General features: G+C 39.2%; 1 pseudogene; it reads left to right on the forward strand.

Moving 5' to 3' along the window:
- Positions 1–4149: 4149 nt before the first annotated feature.
- LOC107598807 (tubulin alpha chain-like) lies at positions 4150–17131 on the forward strand (annotated as a pseudogene).
- The last annotated feature ends 44 nt before the right edge of the window (positions 17132–17175 follow it).

Below are 17175 nucleotides of genomic sequence, written 5' to 3' on the forward strand. Positions count from 1 at the left end.
ATTTGTCACGTGAATGACTTGACTTACCAGCACATGGTAAGACCGGTTTTAGCTGTTATTGTCAGCAGGGACACATGAAGCACACTTTTAGGTTACCTGACTTTTTTTCTTTTCTTTTTTTTTTTTTACAGTACTGAGTTTGTGAACATTGAGCTTTAAAGTATAAAATATCTGAATGTAGATACAATAGGTGCTATCAGACTGGGCCTAGTGTTGCATGGTACCATGAACCCTCCCACTGTCCTGCTCGCAGTCTCTCCTCCCTCTGTGTCCTAGATTTTGTTGAAATGATGTCATTGTATTTGTCACGTGAATGACTTGACTCTTTTTTCCTGCTCTGTCAGTGTCAGTGAGCTGTTCGCATCTCTGTCTTGGTTTCTGCAAAACTGGAAGTCTGTTTGTGTGTGTTTAAACATACCCATGACTGCACATCCCTAATTGCAGGGTCTGGACGTCTGAGCACAACGATCGGTTTGAGCCTCCTACTCACTTGCCCAACTCAGCTATCTCTGGTATTTCAGGCAGTTTGTTGAGTCTTTCAGACTCTTGTTTCCTTTAGTTAATTGTTTAAATAAATATGACGGTATAACCCTTATCAGTAAATATAACCGCACTTTCATTTAATCACATATTGTTTATCCAATCACAAGTGTGCTTGCTTACAACATAGCAAAAATCTCAAATCATTCAAGCTTAGCATTCCATGGGAAGTGCCCTATTGGCTGGAATACTGTAGGGAATTTTCACAGCTGCTGCTATGAGAATAGAATGGGAAAGATGGGTCTGTGTGCAGTTGCCAGTGGTGAGCAAACTTTAAACATAAACCACACAACCTATTTGGTATTCTGCCATTGACTGGGTGTACGTAATGTCAGTCTGTAACCCATATTAAATGAGTAATGGACTTTACTTTTACACTTTTACATCAGCTAAATACTTGCAGTGAATATAAGAAGCCTCTATTTTTTATATAGATTTTTATGACAACAGGTGTTGCTTCTTTTTGTAAATCAACTATTGTAATCTGGATCTGAACATTTGTTTTCCTTTAGTCTTTTCAAGATGGTTATTATAAATAATGCAGCAACTTTAGCATCCTAGCTTACTGTATGTTCACTGATACGGTATTCTATATTTACACATAAAAAAATCATACACTGATATAAATCAAGTAACAATAATCTGTCTAATGCACTTATTTAAACTCTTTATTGTTTAGATATCAAAATGTCTCCAGATAACATCTGGAAGTAGTTAAGGCTCTGAATAGAAATAAAAAAGATAATCATAGTATGTATAACCTTCAGTATTTGCACATCACTTTGCATATCATTGTTTTGTTATATCTTGTTCTCTTCCTGCTATGTCCCTGCAGGATAGCTGTAGTCCATTTAGGCCTGCACCATTGACAATATTGATTTTTGGTCCTGGCCTTAATGGGTTGTGCACTGCAGTGTGCAGAATCAGAGATTATGCTTAAAAAGCAACAGCGATCTATATAGAGCAGGAGCAGCTGATTGATCTGGCATTAGGACTTGTCTACAAAAGTGCAAAATGAAAGGACTAAACATGGAAGGACATTACAAATATGTATCAAATACAGGCATAACCATTATTAATGAACAATTTAAAAGAATACCAACAGAAGCAGGTATATACATAGAAATTGTTTATATAATTTAACTACAGTGAATTCCTATAAGGTATATGAAAGCATTATTATTCTAAACATGTCCGAGGAGCTATGAGACCTGTCTTCACTGCTGAACTGTTGTTAGCAACCAGCCTATAAACAGTCAAATGAACACTCATGCATGAAAATGAGGAAAGGAAGAGAAAGTGAGAAGATGGGGGAAAGGACATTTAAGAATGGACTGGTTTTAACCATAGGCTAAAGTAAGAATTTTGCATTAATCAGTTGCAATATAATATTTTAAATGCAAGCTTATATATAAATATATATATATCCTTATAATATTGCATTTTATTGTATTTATACTAACAGAACTCTCAATTTCAGTGCCTGTGATGAAGACAATAACAGAAAATATCCACTTGCATTTAAAGGGGTCATATGATGCGATTTAAATTTTTCTTTTCTCTTTGGAGTGTTACAAGCTCTTGGTGCATAAAGAAGATCTGTAAAGTTGCAAAGACTAAAGTCTCAAATCCAAAGAGATATTCTTTATAAAAGTTAAAAGTCAGCCACTCCTACCTAAAACGGCTCATTCTAACACGCCCCCACATATCTATGTCACTATGTGGGAAGATTTGCATAACACATCTCAAATGTTCACGCAAAGAAAGAAGGCATAGCTTTTATTCTCGCTGTAGTATTGTTGTTGCCGCCATGTCGTGAAGACGCTGTGTGCTTCGTTGTGAAAGCGAAACTACTTTGTTTGGTCTTCCAAAAGAGGACGATGTCACTTCGTCATGCCTGGAGCTGATCCGTGCTGGTCGCTGAGGAAATACTTCAACTTCTCAAGCGGAGTCCAGCCCGGGGTCGTGGTTGCCGCTGGCATCACAGTATGGTAAGGGACGTAACATTTCCGTCACACGCTTGAGGTATTCGACCAATCACAACGCACTGGTTAGCTGGCCAATCAGAGCACACCTCGCTTTTTCAGACCGATGAGCTTTGTAAAAATCGACACGTTTCAGAAAGGCGGGGCATAGAGGAGAAACAATAATGTACAGTATGTGGAAAATAATGTTTTTTGAACCTTAAACACATTTCATTACACCAAATACACAAAATAATGTTCTTTTTAGCAACATCATATGACCCCTTTAAGATGCAATACATCTTTAAAAAATGTATTTATTCCTAAGATAGATAGATAGATAGATGCTCTGTTGATGATGACAAAATCAGAATGTGGTGTTGGAGTAACTAAATAGGGCCAGATGGAAGAGCTGGTGTTAAAAAGGTTGGGCCTTCCCCTCATTCCCTGCTGGGGCAGCTGCATCCTCCCCCCTGAGTGCTGCTATTCAGATTTGGGGTCATGTGATCTATACATAATGGCCGTTAACGTAGGCTTGTGTATTATCTCCAGGATACTAGTCGGTATCTAAGCAACTCCCGTTATTCATCTCCTAGCAACGGCTGGAGCCTGGGAGGAGTGTGTGGGGGTTTGGGTGTCCTGGCCTATATTTCCTCAAGGTCTATGCAGGGTCATTTCACCTCATACGTTTATAACTCAACATTTTTAACATTTCAGTAATCATTTAATTCAGTTCAGTTTAATGCAAATGCATTTTTCTGAAAAGGAATTGTGAGGAGATGCCGTTTAACGGCTGCTGATTGTCATGAGCTATTGTTTCTTGAGTTATAGAATGTGTTGCAAAACATTTGTAACTGTCTTGTTTTTGCCTGTAAATCCTTTATATTTTTACACAGTCTCATCTTATTCTGTCACCTCAGCAGATCATGAATAATAGTAATTGCATCCTTGTAGCTCATTTGCAATTGGTTTAAGTACAACTTGGTTAAATTATATACAATAGTCCCTCTCTTAATTCTTTTTCGGAGCACAAAGATAACAGTTTAAAGAACGGGAAAAGAATATGTGACAACTAACTCCAAAATTTACCTCAGGCAAAGCTCTTAAAAGGGGCAGACGTTATCAAAGAGAACAGATGGTGAATAGGTTGATCAAGTTACACAAAGATGCTGGTACATACCGTAAAGGTTCAGATGTTATACAATAAAAAAATTCAAATAAATAATCCTGATGCATGGTTATATTAATACAACCAATTTTGAGTCATTAAAAGGATGTAATAGGATGTTGAGGGAGAACAACCAAACTTATATCAAATTAGATTTTCACACTTTCTCCTTTCTAGCAGCTGACCAAAGCAGCATTCTAAAGATTTGATAGTTGATTTCGAACAAAATCTTTGATTCCTGAACAATTAAGTCTTGGAATAAAACGTTTTTCAGTATGATTCAGTGTTTCAGATCTATTGGGTGAGGTTCTGGGAGGTGTCTAACTAACCCTAATCTTCCTGACAACCAATAGAAATTAGTCTAGCCCTTCGAACTGGGCAGATTTCATCGCGTCTGACCAATCAAAGGTAAGAAACGTGGTCGCCTGGGCAACACTCCTATATAAAGTGAGGTCAGTCCGTTATTACGTTATTCTTCTTACATCGACCCCTTAGTTGTCGAACTGTAAGATCTCTCCGTTTAGAATCTTTTCTCGCCCGGCCAAGGAACACTTACAGGAACAATGGTGAGCACAGCTTCATATACTTAATATTGATTACTTGTTGAAATAACCATTTTTATTGGACTTATTGACTAGCATTTAACGTAAATAATACCTTAAAAGAAACGATTTAGTATTCGTATTAAAAAAAAAACCGCTTTGGTTTTGTAAATGATGTGTTTTAAATTCCTTTTTTTTTTTTTTATTGTGTATTTAAATGTAGGCTATGTATTTTATACAAATAATGTAGTCACGGGTGTGTTTTGTAACCTAAGAAAGAATATGGAAAAATAAGAGGTTTTGGGAATACGAAGCACGCTAGAACGAAGCGCATAAATAATTTGGGTGTAGCAGGCTCCACTGTCCGGTACAGTGTCATATTGAATCAATGGACCAAAAAAAAAAAAAAAAAAAAAAAGAGAGACGCAGCGCCTCCCAAAGGATATGGTCATTTATTTTTTAAATACTTTTTTAAATCAACCGTCCTATCAAGAATATTTTAAAGAACGGTTTATTCGACGGATGATATTCAAGATTAAATTGATTTATTTGCAGAAATCGTATCGCATTTCAGGGCTGTGGGTGAAGCTGTTAAATATTCATGGTGATGTAGGCGCATCGGCCATCGAGAAGGGTATAACTGCAGCCTGGAGATCTTGGGGGGAGCGCGCCCCCGTGTCCGGTACAGTTGAAATTGAAAAAAAAGGAAAAAAAAAAAAAAAAAAAAAAACATGAGAGACGCAGCGCCTCCCAAAGGATATGGTCATTTATTTTTTAAATACTTTTTTAAATCAACCGTCCTATCAAGAATATTTTAAAGAACGGTTTATTCGACGGATGATATTCAAGATTAAATTGATTTATTTGCAGAAATCGTATCGCATTTCAGGGCTGTGGGTGAAGCTGTTAAATATTCATGGTGATGTAGGCGCATCGGCCATCGAGAAGGGTATAACTGCAGCCTGGAGATCTCCAAATGGGGGCGGGAACTCCAAAACGGGGGCGATAGAGTCAAATATTTGCGCTGCGCTGGGACGGCTCGCGGGAGAGCTCGTGAGTGATTCCCGTTTATATCATGAAGCAGAGGTTCAAACTCCAGTCCAAACACCACTGGCCAAGAGCTTTGGGCTCTGCTCTCACGGAGAATATTTATTTATATAGCATATTTTATTTTAGATCAACTAGAAACAATGTTTAACTTATAAAGTTTTATTTTGAAATGTAAGTCAATAACAACTGGCTGAAGCCAGAGCCAATGGTGAAAGTCTTTGCGCGAGGAGACCCCGCCCCATTTTGGAGGTTCTGCCCACTTTTGGAGTTCACGCCCAATTTTGGAGATCTCCGGTCTGCAGTTATTATACCTACTTGGAGAAACGTGAAGATAAAGGCGTTTGGTTGAAGCTAAAAGAAAAAAAGCGAACAGTTACATTAGGTTACCTTTGCTCGCCTCTCTCACTGTACACAGCATGTAGCCTATAGCACTATAGTAAAACCCCAGGTCCAAGCGTCCACTGCTATTTAGCACTCTGCATTGTCTAACATGAATATTCCATTCATTCATAACGAGACAGCAGCGATTCTACAACGGGTTACATTTGAGAGCTATTGAGTTAGAAAATATAGTAAATTAAGTTAGCCGATAAGGTGATTAGTCTGATTAACATGACACACACACACACAGACATGAATACTCAAATTGAAGAAATCTGTTGTTTCAGGTTTCTAGACTCTAGGTTTATGTTTATCATTAGTGTCATATTATACATTTTGCGTTCTGCTCTTTCACATAATTTGTAATGGTTTTACTGGTTGTAATGAAAATTGTATTGTTTTTAATGGAAACTGTAATCGTGCCTATTGGTTTCTACTGGTGGCTTTTGTTAAAACCACTAAATCCTAATGAAATATGTCCCAAAACACACTAGAGGAAAACATAATTTAATGCTTTTAATTGTTAAAAGTTGTTTTTGTAGTAACGGGTTACATTTGAGAGCTATTGAGTTAGAAAATATAGTAAATTAAGTTAGCCGATAAGGTGATTAGTCTGATTAACATGACACACACACACACAGACATGAATACTCAAATTGAAGAAATCTGTTGTTTCAGGTTTCTAGACTCTAGGTTTATGTTTATCATTAGTGTCATATTATACATTTTGCGTTCTGCTCTTTCACATAATTTGTAATGGTTTTACTGGTTGTAATGAAAATTGTATTGTTTTTAATGGAAACTGTAATCGTGCCTATTGGTTTCTACTGGTGGCTTTTGTTAAAACCACTAAATCCTAATGAAATATGTCCCAAAACACACTAGAGGAAAACATAATTTAATGCTTTTAATTGTTAAAAGTTGTTTTTGTAGTTGAGTTTTGTAGTGGAAATCATTAGAATTTCTGTGATGGTTTCTATTGTTTTTGTCAGCAGGGTCACCATGGGTTTTGTGATGTTATTTGCCATAAATGTGATAGGATTGCTGTAATAATGTGAGATATAGCGACTGCTTGTAGTTGTGGTGGGCCTATTTGGGAGAAAATCCAGGGTGAGTGGCATTTATATAGTGCAATGCTATTTGTTTAGTTTGACTTTTAACATTTTCTTCACAGCGTGAGTGCATCTCTATCCACGTTGGTCAAGCTGGAGTCCAGATTGGCAATGCCTGCTGGGAACTGTATTGTCTTGAGCATGGCATCCAGCCGGATGGGCAGATGCCCAGCGACAAGACCATTGGAGGAGGTGATGATTCCTTCAACACCTTCTTCAGTGAGACTGGAGCTGGAAAGCACGTCCCCAGGGCTGTGTTTGTAGACCTGGAGCCCACTGTCATTGGTAAGAGAATGGGACTTGATTTAAGTTGTGATAATTGTGTGTGTCAAAGTGCTCTGTTTGTTAAACATTTCTTCTTGACCTGTCTGTCCAGATGAGGTGCGCAGTGGGACATACCGTCAGCTGTTCCACCCTGAGCAACTCATCACAGGAAAGGAAGATGCTGCCAATAACTACGCCCGTGGTCACTACACTATTGGAAAAGAAATCATTGACCTGGTGCTGGACAGGATTCGCAAACTGGTAGGTAGTTGCAAATGAACAAACAAACAAAATTAATGATATATTATATTGGGTTAATTACCATTCTGTTTTTTTCAGGCTGACCAGTGCACAGGCCTCCAGGGTTTCCTGGTGTTCCACAGCTTTGGTGGTGGAACCGGTTCTGGTTTCACCTCTCTGCTGATGGAGCGTCTGTCTGTCGACTATGGCAAGAAGTCTAAGCTGGAGTTCTCCATCTAGGAGTATTAAATGACAGAATGAAGGGCAACATGCAAGAACCATGAAATGGAAAAAATCAAGAAGTGGAGAATAACAACCAATGAAAATGATGTTACAATTCTTTGCACATCTGAAATAAACCACCTTTTCAAACTAATTAAGTTGTCTAAAATTGTGTATATTTATGTAGGCTATAGCAGATATAAGCAATAATAGTGATTTAATGATCAACAATAGAACAGGTGGCAAAAAATTATTTAACTTTTTTAATCTTTCAACATGATACTTTGTTCCACACCAATACTGAGGAAAATGTATACATACATGCATTCGTTAGATGGAGTACATCAGGAATAAACATACATGTATTCCTGATGTATGTCATGAATGAGACCGAAATTACCATACAAGTAAAAAGCTGTTTCTCCTAACTTGGTTTTCATCGTGAAAGTAACAGGAACACAACATGTAGAGAACTGTTAGCCTAAACAATAAAGTAACATTCATTGCTTCAGCAAATTAAAGCATTTTCATGAAAGTCTTTTATGACTGTTATGACTATTTTCATTCTTTATGATCCAGTTTTTAAAAAGATAAGTTATTTTCCTTGCAGCAACATTTCCATAAGATCAATTCAGTCCGTAAGTATGTGGGGCAGTGCAGATATAACATTACATTTCATACAAACGTATGATTCCTGAGCCAGAGTTATGTGGTTTTCTGACGAACATATAATTAGCATAAAATGATCAGCTTTGGGTGTACTTTACTTAAGAAAATCAGATCTGAATGAATTACAAAGAAATGGCAAGACTGATTAATGATATAAACTCTGCCTTTGTTTTTTTTTATAAATGGCAGGTAATTATATGAGCAAAGAATAAACAATATGCACATTGTCAAAGATTTGATTAACTAGTAGGGTAACGCAAAATACATATATTTAAATACAACAACAGCCATTTATGCCCATCATTATGTACAGTTCAACACACCCTATTTTATACAAAAATATCAAAAGATAAAAAAAGTTACATTTTCTTTAACTATATTAAATGTTAATTGTTCATATGACTAACATCCATCATTACTCACGTTCGACCCGCCTCGTACAGCATTACGACACAGACGTTGTTGTCCAAAAGTTAGAATCAGCCAATAGGGTGTCACTGATTCTCAGACGAGCCAATGGGGATGTGACAGGAAGCGAAACTTCTCCTCGCGCTCCGCCTTGGTGACAACCATAGGGTGACAACTGACAGAAAAGTATAAATATTCCCACCCGCTTTACAGGCTTTTCATTCTCACCAGACTCAGAAAGTCGACCTGTGAGAGCGCCAATAACAGCAAACCAACGATTTCCTCTTCCTCATATATATATATATATATATTTTTTATTTACAAAAAAAATCAAGTTTGAAAATGGTGAGTATAAAACTTGTTTAACTTATAAAGAGGTGTCATTATCGTTAAATATTGGAGTTTTACATCGTCTGTGATAACGGTGTTTTGACAGCATTTAGAATTATGGATCATTATTTTAATATTTAGATGTGCGTTGGTTCTGTATGTTTAAGCACTGAGCCTATTAAGTTATTTTCTTTGTCTCATTTTGGTAGGTATTTGAACTCGAGAATTAAATGTTTTATTTCTTAAACGTTAATACGTTTTTTTGGTCATGTTTTACATTTTAAATATAAAGAAAAAAATAAAAACGTAACGTTATCTCTTGTAGAAATGTAAAGACTTCGTGTAATTTGGCGCACAATACATACAAATTAAAAATGTGCCGTTTACTTCCTTGATCGAAAACGACATATATAAAAACAAGGCTCTCATAAAGATTGTGAGGATAGGGATACACTGAGGTGTATAGTAAAACATCTTCCTTTGTTCTGATGTCTATTCAAAGTGACTTCTCCAAAGCAGTGTGCTAGAGTTACAGGTGTAGTGCCGAAATTTGCACCCTGCCAGATTATGCACCCCCTAGTATTGGTAGGTTTAGGAGTAGGTGTGGGGGAGGGGTTAGGATTAGGGGTGGGGTTGGGATTAGGCAATCAGGTAGCGACTTCAATGAGGGTGTGCATAATCTGGCAGGGGTGCAGAATTCGGCACAACACCGGGGTTGGGCCGAAATTTGCAACCTGCCAGATTATGCACCCCCTAGTATGGGTAGGTTTAGGAGTAGGTGTGGGGGAGGGGTTAGGATTAGGGGTGGGGTTGGGATTAGGCAATCAAGTAGCGACTTCAACAAGGGAGTGCATAATCTGGCAGGGGTGCAGAATTTGGCACAACACCGGCAGAGGAAGTGAGTCAGGAGCAGTGTTGCCAGATTGGATGGACGATTTCCAGCCCAAAAGCTCACAAAAACCCGCCCAAAACTTTAACTGTCAAAATCATGTTATAGAATATGTAAATCAAGGTTGATAAGGGCCATTTTTACTCCTTAAAACAAAGATATTGACGACACTGTCAAAATAATGTTATAGAATATGTAAATCAAGGTTGATAAGGGCCATTTTTACTCCTTAAAACAAAGATATTGACGACAAAATAATATAAATTATAAATAAGATACATTTTGCAGGTAAACGGATCAAATCGGGGCGAATAGCCTACATTAAAGAGAATTAGGCTACCGAGCATGAATAAAATATGCATGCAGACACTGTCAAAACGGCAATCATGAAATTAACCGATACCCTCGAAACAACACATGCATGATTTTCAATGTCAGCAGTCAGAATAATCCAGTTTAAATGCAAAAAGTGCCCAATATAAGGGATAGGAAAAAGCAACGTAATTAGCAGGTATTTCACACTCGTTCATGCGCACACCATGACAGTCAACTCAAAACTGTGCCATTCATTGATACTTAATTATAATCCGACAATTAAAAAAATAACAACAACTATAATGTGCTTACCTTCGTGTCGCTCTATAATTTTACACAGAACTAAAGGAAGCCTCTTGTTAAATTCATATTGAAGATATACAGAACTTTGCACAGTCAAAACTAATCAAGTCTAGCAGTTTTCAAGGATTTATCAATCTGGACATTTAAAAGATAAAAGACATGATCGTATAAATCGACATATTTAGTTTCGGTTGTGATTAATTCAAATGTGCTCTGATTTCAGAGTTGCAGTGATAGAGTCTTCGTGTCATCTCACTCCACAATAATTCACGTTTTGAGAGTTGAGTCACTCTCCCACTCTTTAAATTATATTTAGGCATTGTGATTACTTGAATATACAGTCATACTACATTCAAAATCAGATTTTGAAAACTTAAAAATCTAAAAACTTGTCACTCATGAATCATAACGTCTGTCTGCTGAGCCGGGCCCTCGTGATAAGTGCGGCTGTCAACGTTTACATCAGCACCAGCTCCTCTGCAGTGTGTGTGTGTAGTAACGTTATGATGACTGATTGGATGCAGTATTCATACTTGGGCTTGTTTTGTTAAAGGGGTCATATGGCGCTGCTAAAAAGAACATTATTTTGTGTATTTGGTGTAATGAAATGTGTTTATGCGGTTTAAAGTTAAAAAAAAACACATTGTTTTCCACATACTGTACATTATTGTTTCTCCTCTATGCCCCGCCTTTCTGAAACGCGTTGATTTTTACAAAGCTTATCGGTCTGAAAAAGCGAGTTGTGCTGTGATTGGCCAGCTATCCAGTGTGTTGTGATTGGCCGAATTCCTCAAGCGTGAGACGGAAATGTTACGCCCCTTACCATACTGTGATGCCTTGTCCCGGCTGGAGCGACGAGACAAGAACATAAAACCCATTACAAACGAGGCATTTGTTGCATTCAGTCGGGACATAATTACTGATTATAATGACTTATACTGTCTTTTTACACGTTGCGTTGCTTTGCATCGCGCCGCATAAACATAAAACTCTGTCTGCATTTGTGATCGGAGAAATGACAAACAACAAGTGCTACTCTACAATGCCCAAAACTCGCGTTTGAATCACCAGTGGCAAATCCTTTAAATGAAAACGTACTTACGTGAGTCAGAACTGCCAGCATTTTAGTCTAACGTTACTCTCCCAGGATCAGTAAACAGTCCTCCATAAAATGTGCTGCACACATCTGGATATTTGGGTTAAACTGTTCTGGAACAGTGTTGTAAATACCACTGCTTTGTAGTCGTGTCCTCTTTTGGAAGGCCAAATAAAGTAGTTTCGCTTTCATAACGAAAAACACAGCGGCCTAGCGTGAGGGAAGCTCCGGCTTAGCGTGTGCTGAGGCCGGGCTAGAGTGAAAGTGAAAGTCCACGGTGAAAGTTGATGTATTCCCTCAGCGACCAGCACAGATCAGCTCTAGGCATGACGAAGCGGATATCGTCCTCTTTTTGGAAGAAACGAAGCACACAGCGTCTTCACGACATGGCTGCAGCGTCAACAAAACTACAGTGAGACTAAAAGTTACGCCTTCTTTCTTTGCATGAACATTTGGGTGGCATTATGCAAATCTTCCCACATAGTGAGGTAGATATGACGTGACATGTGGCCAAGTATGGTGACCCATACTCGGAATTAGTGCTCTGCATTTATCCCATCCAAAGGGAACACACACACCCGGAGCAGTGGGCAGCCATTTTTTTGCTGCAGCGCCCGGGGAGCAGTTGGGGGTTCAGTGCCTTGCTCAAGGGCACCTCAGTTGTGGTATTGAAGGCGGGAGAGAGCCCACCTTCACTCCCCCATCTACAATCCCTGCCTGTATGAGACTCGAACCTGCAACTTTTGGGTTATGAGTCTGACTCTCTAACCATTAGGCCACGACTTCCCAATGTGGGGGCGTGTTAGAACGAGCCGTTTTAGGTAGGTGTAACTTTTATAAAGAATATCTCTTTGGATTTGAGACTTTAGTCTTTGCAACTTTACAGATCTTTTTTATGCACCAAGAGCTTGTAACACTCTAAAGAGAAAGGAAAAATTGAAATCGCATCATATGACCCCTTTAAACAATTAGCCTATGCAATTTATATGTTTGAAAACCGCCAAACTGACCCCAAACCAGCCCAAATTTTGTCCACCCGCCCATGCAAATTTTTACCCGCACAATCAAATTCAAAACCGCCCAATCTGGCAACACTGGTCAGGAGGACCACATGCGTTCTGTTGAACTTGTTGAACTCCAGTGCTCTTGTGTCATGAGGTTTAAAGCTTAAAGGGTTAAGCTATGGAGGCTCTCTTTTATTTATTTATTTATTTGATTCCTCAGTGTTTGCTAAACGTTCTGTAATTTATTAGTCGTATATACAGGTGCATCTCAATAAATTAGAATGTCGTGGAAAAGTTCATTTATTTCAGTAATTCAACTCAAATTGTGAAACTCGTGTATTAAATAAATTCAATGCACACAGACTGAAGTAGTTTAAGTCTTTGGTTCTTTTAATTGTGATGATTTTGGCTCACATTTAACAAAAACCCACCAATTCACTATCTCAACAAATTTATATATTGCGACCAAATCATGTGCTCGTGCGACCAGCTGAGAAAGTAAGTGACGCATGCGCAAAGCTGACCTCATACGTCATCTGCCCAGAACTGCTTTCGTGTACAACTGTGAGCGCAAGCTACATTAAAGTGATTATTACGTTTTGAATATGGATATTTTATTTACAAAAACGCATCGATTCGCTACAGAAGGCCTTTGTTCACCCCCCGGAGCCATGTGAGACACTTCTTTTATGGATGGGCACTTTTTATTTAACTTATTTTGGACTGATGCATACAACACCCGCTGAGTGCCATGAAACAGCTTGAAAGATCAAAGACAATTTTTAATATAACTCCGACTGGATTCGGGTGAGTAATTTATGGGCTAATTTAAATTTTTGGGTGAACTAACCCTTTAATAAGTTCTTCATGATTAAGCTTAAGCGGTCAAGGGGTTCATGCGCATGATAGGGCTGTGCGATATTGAAGAAAAATGCGATATTCGATATGCGATACGATATTGCTTAAAGTGTGTAAAATCAATTTAAATGATATTTTAAAATATTTACCAATTTAACACAGCAAAATAGAAACTCCCATTCACAAAATTAAAATCACAAATAATAGTACTGATGATAAAGAATGGGTTGATTGTTAACAACTTTCGTTTCCATATAACTATAAACTATGATAAAAGTTCATCAGCATGCATTGAATAATCCCATGTTGTAGCGCAAAAAAATAAAAAAATAAAAAATATATTGTGACCAAATAGGGATGTAACGATTACCGGTTTGACGATAAATCATGATAAAATTCCCCACGGTTAGTATTACCATTTCATCTTTTAATTATCATTAAAACCGTATTAGATTACCGCGATTTGAACAACTCGTGATAAATAAATACTGTCCAACATAAAGCACAGTTTTAAATAACAGTCTCACGTGCGCACAGCACACAAGAGTTTCGTTTTGAGTGAAAACAGGGTGGAAAAGCTGGGAGGTTTTAAAAGAGTGCTAAGGGAATTATACAAATGAATATATGAATGAATTAATTATATGAATGTACCTCTGAAGGTTCTGACTGTCTTCAGAAACGATTCGATGGCATTTTGTTTTCATCTTCACTCCATGTAATGCCTAAAGGAAGTGTTCTTAATCGCAATACTGCTGTGTCCACGGAGGTTAAGGGAAACAGCTCTAATTCAGCTTTATAAAAGTTAAGAGTCAACCACTCCTACCTGAAACGGCTCGTTCTAACACGCCCCCACATATCTGCGTCAATCTGGGAAGATTTGCATAACGCCGCCCAAATGTTCACGCAAAGAAAAAAGGCATAACTTTTATTCGCGCTGTAGTATTGTTGCCGCCGCCATGTCGTGAAGGCGCTGTGTTTTCGTTGTGAAAGCGAAACTACTTTTTTTGGCCTTCCAAAAGAGGATGATATCTGCTTCGTCATGCCTGGAGCTAATCCGTGCTGGTTGCTGAGGAAATACTACAACTTTGCGCTGTGGATCGCCAGATCAGCTTTCAACGTGGACGAAGCGGAGTCCAGCCCGGGGTCGTCACATGTGGTTGCCGCAAGCCTCCTTCGTCGAATCCGCCAGCTGCACCATTCTCAAGCCTGCTCACTCTAGCCCTCCAGCCGTTCCTCACTCTAGCCCCCGGCCTCTGCTCACTCTAGGCCGCCGTGTGTGACGCTGTGCTTCATTGTGAAAGCAAAACTACTTTGTTTGGCTTTCCAAAAATGGACACGACTAGAAATCACGCGCTTCAGGTGTGAGTCAGACAGCAAGACGAGACGGCAAAGAGTTGTTTTCTGCAACTTATTGCACTTAACTCTTTTTAACGTCAAGCAATTCTCTGCTATATGCGTCGAACTAAAACTTTGACCTTTTGCAACGTTTTGATTTAAGTAGCCTATTATTAAAATTATAATGATATTGCATGCCGTTGCGATATGCATATTGCGACATTTGTGAAATTTCGATAATTTCGATATATCGTGCAGCCCTAGCGCATGACCAGCCTAAAACAGAGAAGTATTTTACCCGATTCCGTGTTCAAATTGTTTAGTGATATACTATACTTGGATACTCTCACTTATTAAAATTAATGTCATCACTTGGTTTTGAGTGTTTTTTTTTTATGATTTATGCACTTTACATTGCATTTAAGTGTAAAATAATGCTCTTTAAAATAGTTTTTTTTTAGTTCTTTTATACTTCAAAAGTTGATGTAATTGTTAAGAAATGCAGGCTCACTGTAATGAAACAGTAAAAAAAACCACCCCCAACTTTAAAAAAAATTAATCAAAGGTGGATCTGTTTCGTCAGCTGTTTGTGTGGTCAGGGATTTGTGTGAGTATAGCAGTTCCTGATCTGCAGTGTAGGCATTTTCTATCAGTGCTTGTTTAATGCATTAATTAAAAAAAAAAAAGTTAGCTTGAGTACAAAAAGTTTCCATTCATGTATATGTTAACATGCTGATCAAAGAGCCTTTTGTTAGCTTTACGAACTAGTGGTATTATTTTGTGAACATGCACAACTGAATGGGCAGATCATTATTTTCAGTTATAGAATGTTGACCTAAGGTATGTGTAATGTCTACAAATCTTTATATAAATCTCTGTCGTCTCTTCACAGCGTGAGTGCATCTCTATCCACGTTGGTCAAGCTGGAGTCCAGATTGGCAATGCCTGCTGGGAACTGTATTGTCTTGAGCATGGCATCCAGCCGGACGGGCAGATGCCCAGCAACAAGACCATTGGAGGAGGTGATGATTCCTTCAACACCTTCTTTAGTGAGACTGGAGCTGGAAAGCACGTCCCCAGGGCTGTGTTTGTAGACCTGGAGCCCACTGTCATTGGTAAGAGAATGGGACTTGATTTAAGTTATGATAATTGTGTGTGTCAAAGTGCTCCGTTTGTTAAACATTTCTTTTGACATGTCTGTCCAGATGAGGTGCGCACTGGGACATACCGTCAGCTGTTCCACCCTGAGCAGCTCATCACAGGAAAGGAAGATGCTGCCAATAACTACGCCCGTGGTCACTACACTATTGGAAAATAAATCATTGACCTGGTGCTGGACAGGATTCGCAAACTGGTAAGTCATTAAGTTACAACGCCTTTGTAGTTAAATGGTGTTTAATTAAAAGGCTAAAATGCTTGATTGCCTTATTAACATGAATCATGACTTTCAAGCTGACCAGTGCACAGGCCTCCAAGGTTTCCTGGTGTTCCAAAGCTTTGGTGGTGGAACCGGTTCTGGCTTCACCTCTCTGCTGTTGGAGCATCTGTCTGTCGACTATGGCAAGAAGTCTAAGCTGGAGTTCTCCATCTACCCTGCTCCTCAGGTCTCCACCGCTGTGGTAGAGCCTTACAACGCCATCCTGACCACCCACACCACCCTAGAGCACTCTGACTGCGCCTTCATGGTAGACAATGAGGCCATTTACGATATTTGCCGTAGGAACCTTGACATTGAGCGTCCTACTTACACCAACCTCAACAGGCTGATCAGTCAGATTGTGTCCTCCATCTCAGCCTCCCTCAGGTTTGATGGTGCCCTCAATGTCGATCTCACCGAGTTCCAGACCAACTTGGTTCCCTATCCTCGTATCCACTTCCTATTGGCTACCTATGCCCCAGTGATCTCCGCAGAGAAGGCTTACCATGAGCAGCTCTCTGTGTCTGAAATCACTAATGCTTGCTTTGAGCCAGCCAATCAGATGGTGAAATGTGACCCGCGTCACGGCAAGTACATGGCTTGCTGCCTGTTGTACCGTGGTGACGTGGTGCCCAAAGATGTGAACGCTGCAATCGCCACCATCAAGACCAAGTGCACCATCCAGTTTGTGGACTGGCGTCCCACTGGTTTCAAGGTTGGCATCAACTACCAGCCTCCCACTGTGGTTCCAGGTGGTGATCTGGCTAAAGTGCAGAGGGCCGTGTGCATGCTGAGCAACACCACAGCCATTGCTGAGGCCTGGGCTCGTCTCGATCATAAGTTCGATCTGATGTACGCCAAGGGTGCCTTTGTGCACTGGTATGTGGGTGAGGGTATGGAGGAGGGCGAGTTCTCAGAGGCCAGAGAGGACATGGCTGCCCTTGAGAAAGATTATGAGGAGGTTGGAGCTGAGAGTGTGGAGGGAGAAGGTGAGGGTGAAGAATATTAGAAAAACTTTTCACTTCCACTGCCTGTTCGGTTTCCTGTCGATTGTCTTTTTTTTTTTTT

This window comes from Sinocyclocheilus grahami, unplaced genomic scaffold (assembly GCF_001515645.1).
Source record: "Sinocyclocheilus grahami isolate Dianchi unplaced genomic scaffold, SAMN03320097.WGS_v1.1 scaffold13.1, whole genome shotgun sequence".
In the NCBI taxonomy this organism is placed as follows: Eukaryota; Metazoa; Chordata; class Actinopteri; order Cypriniformes; family Cyprinidae; genus Sinocyclocheilus; species Sinocyclocheilus grahami.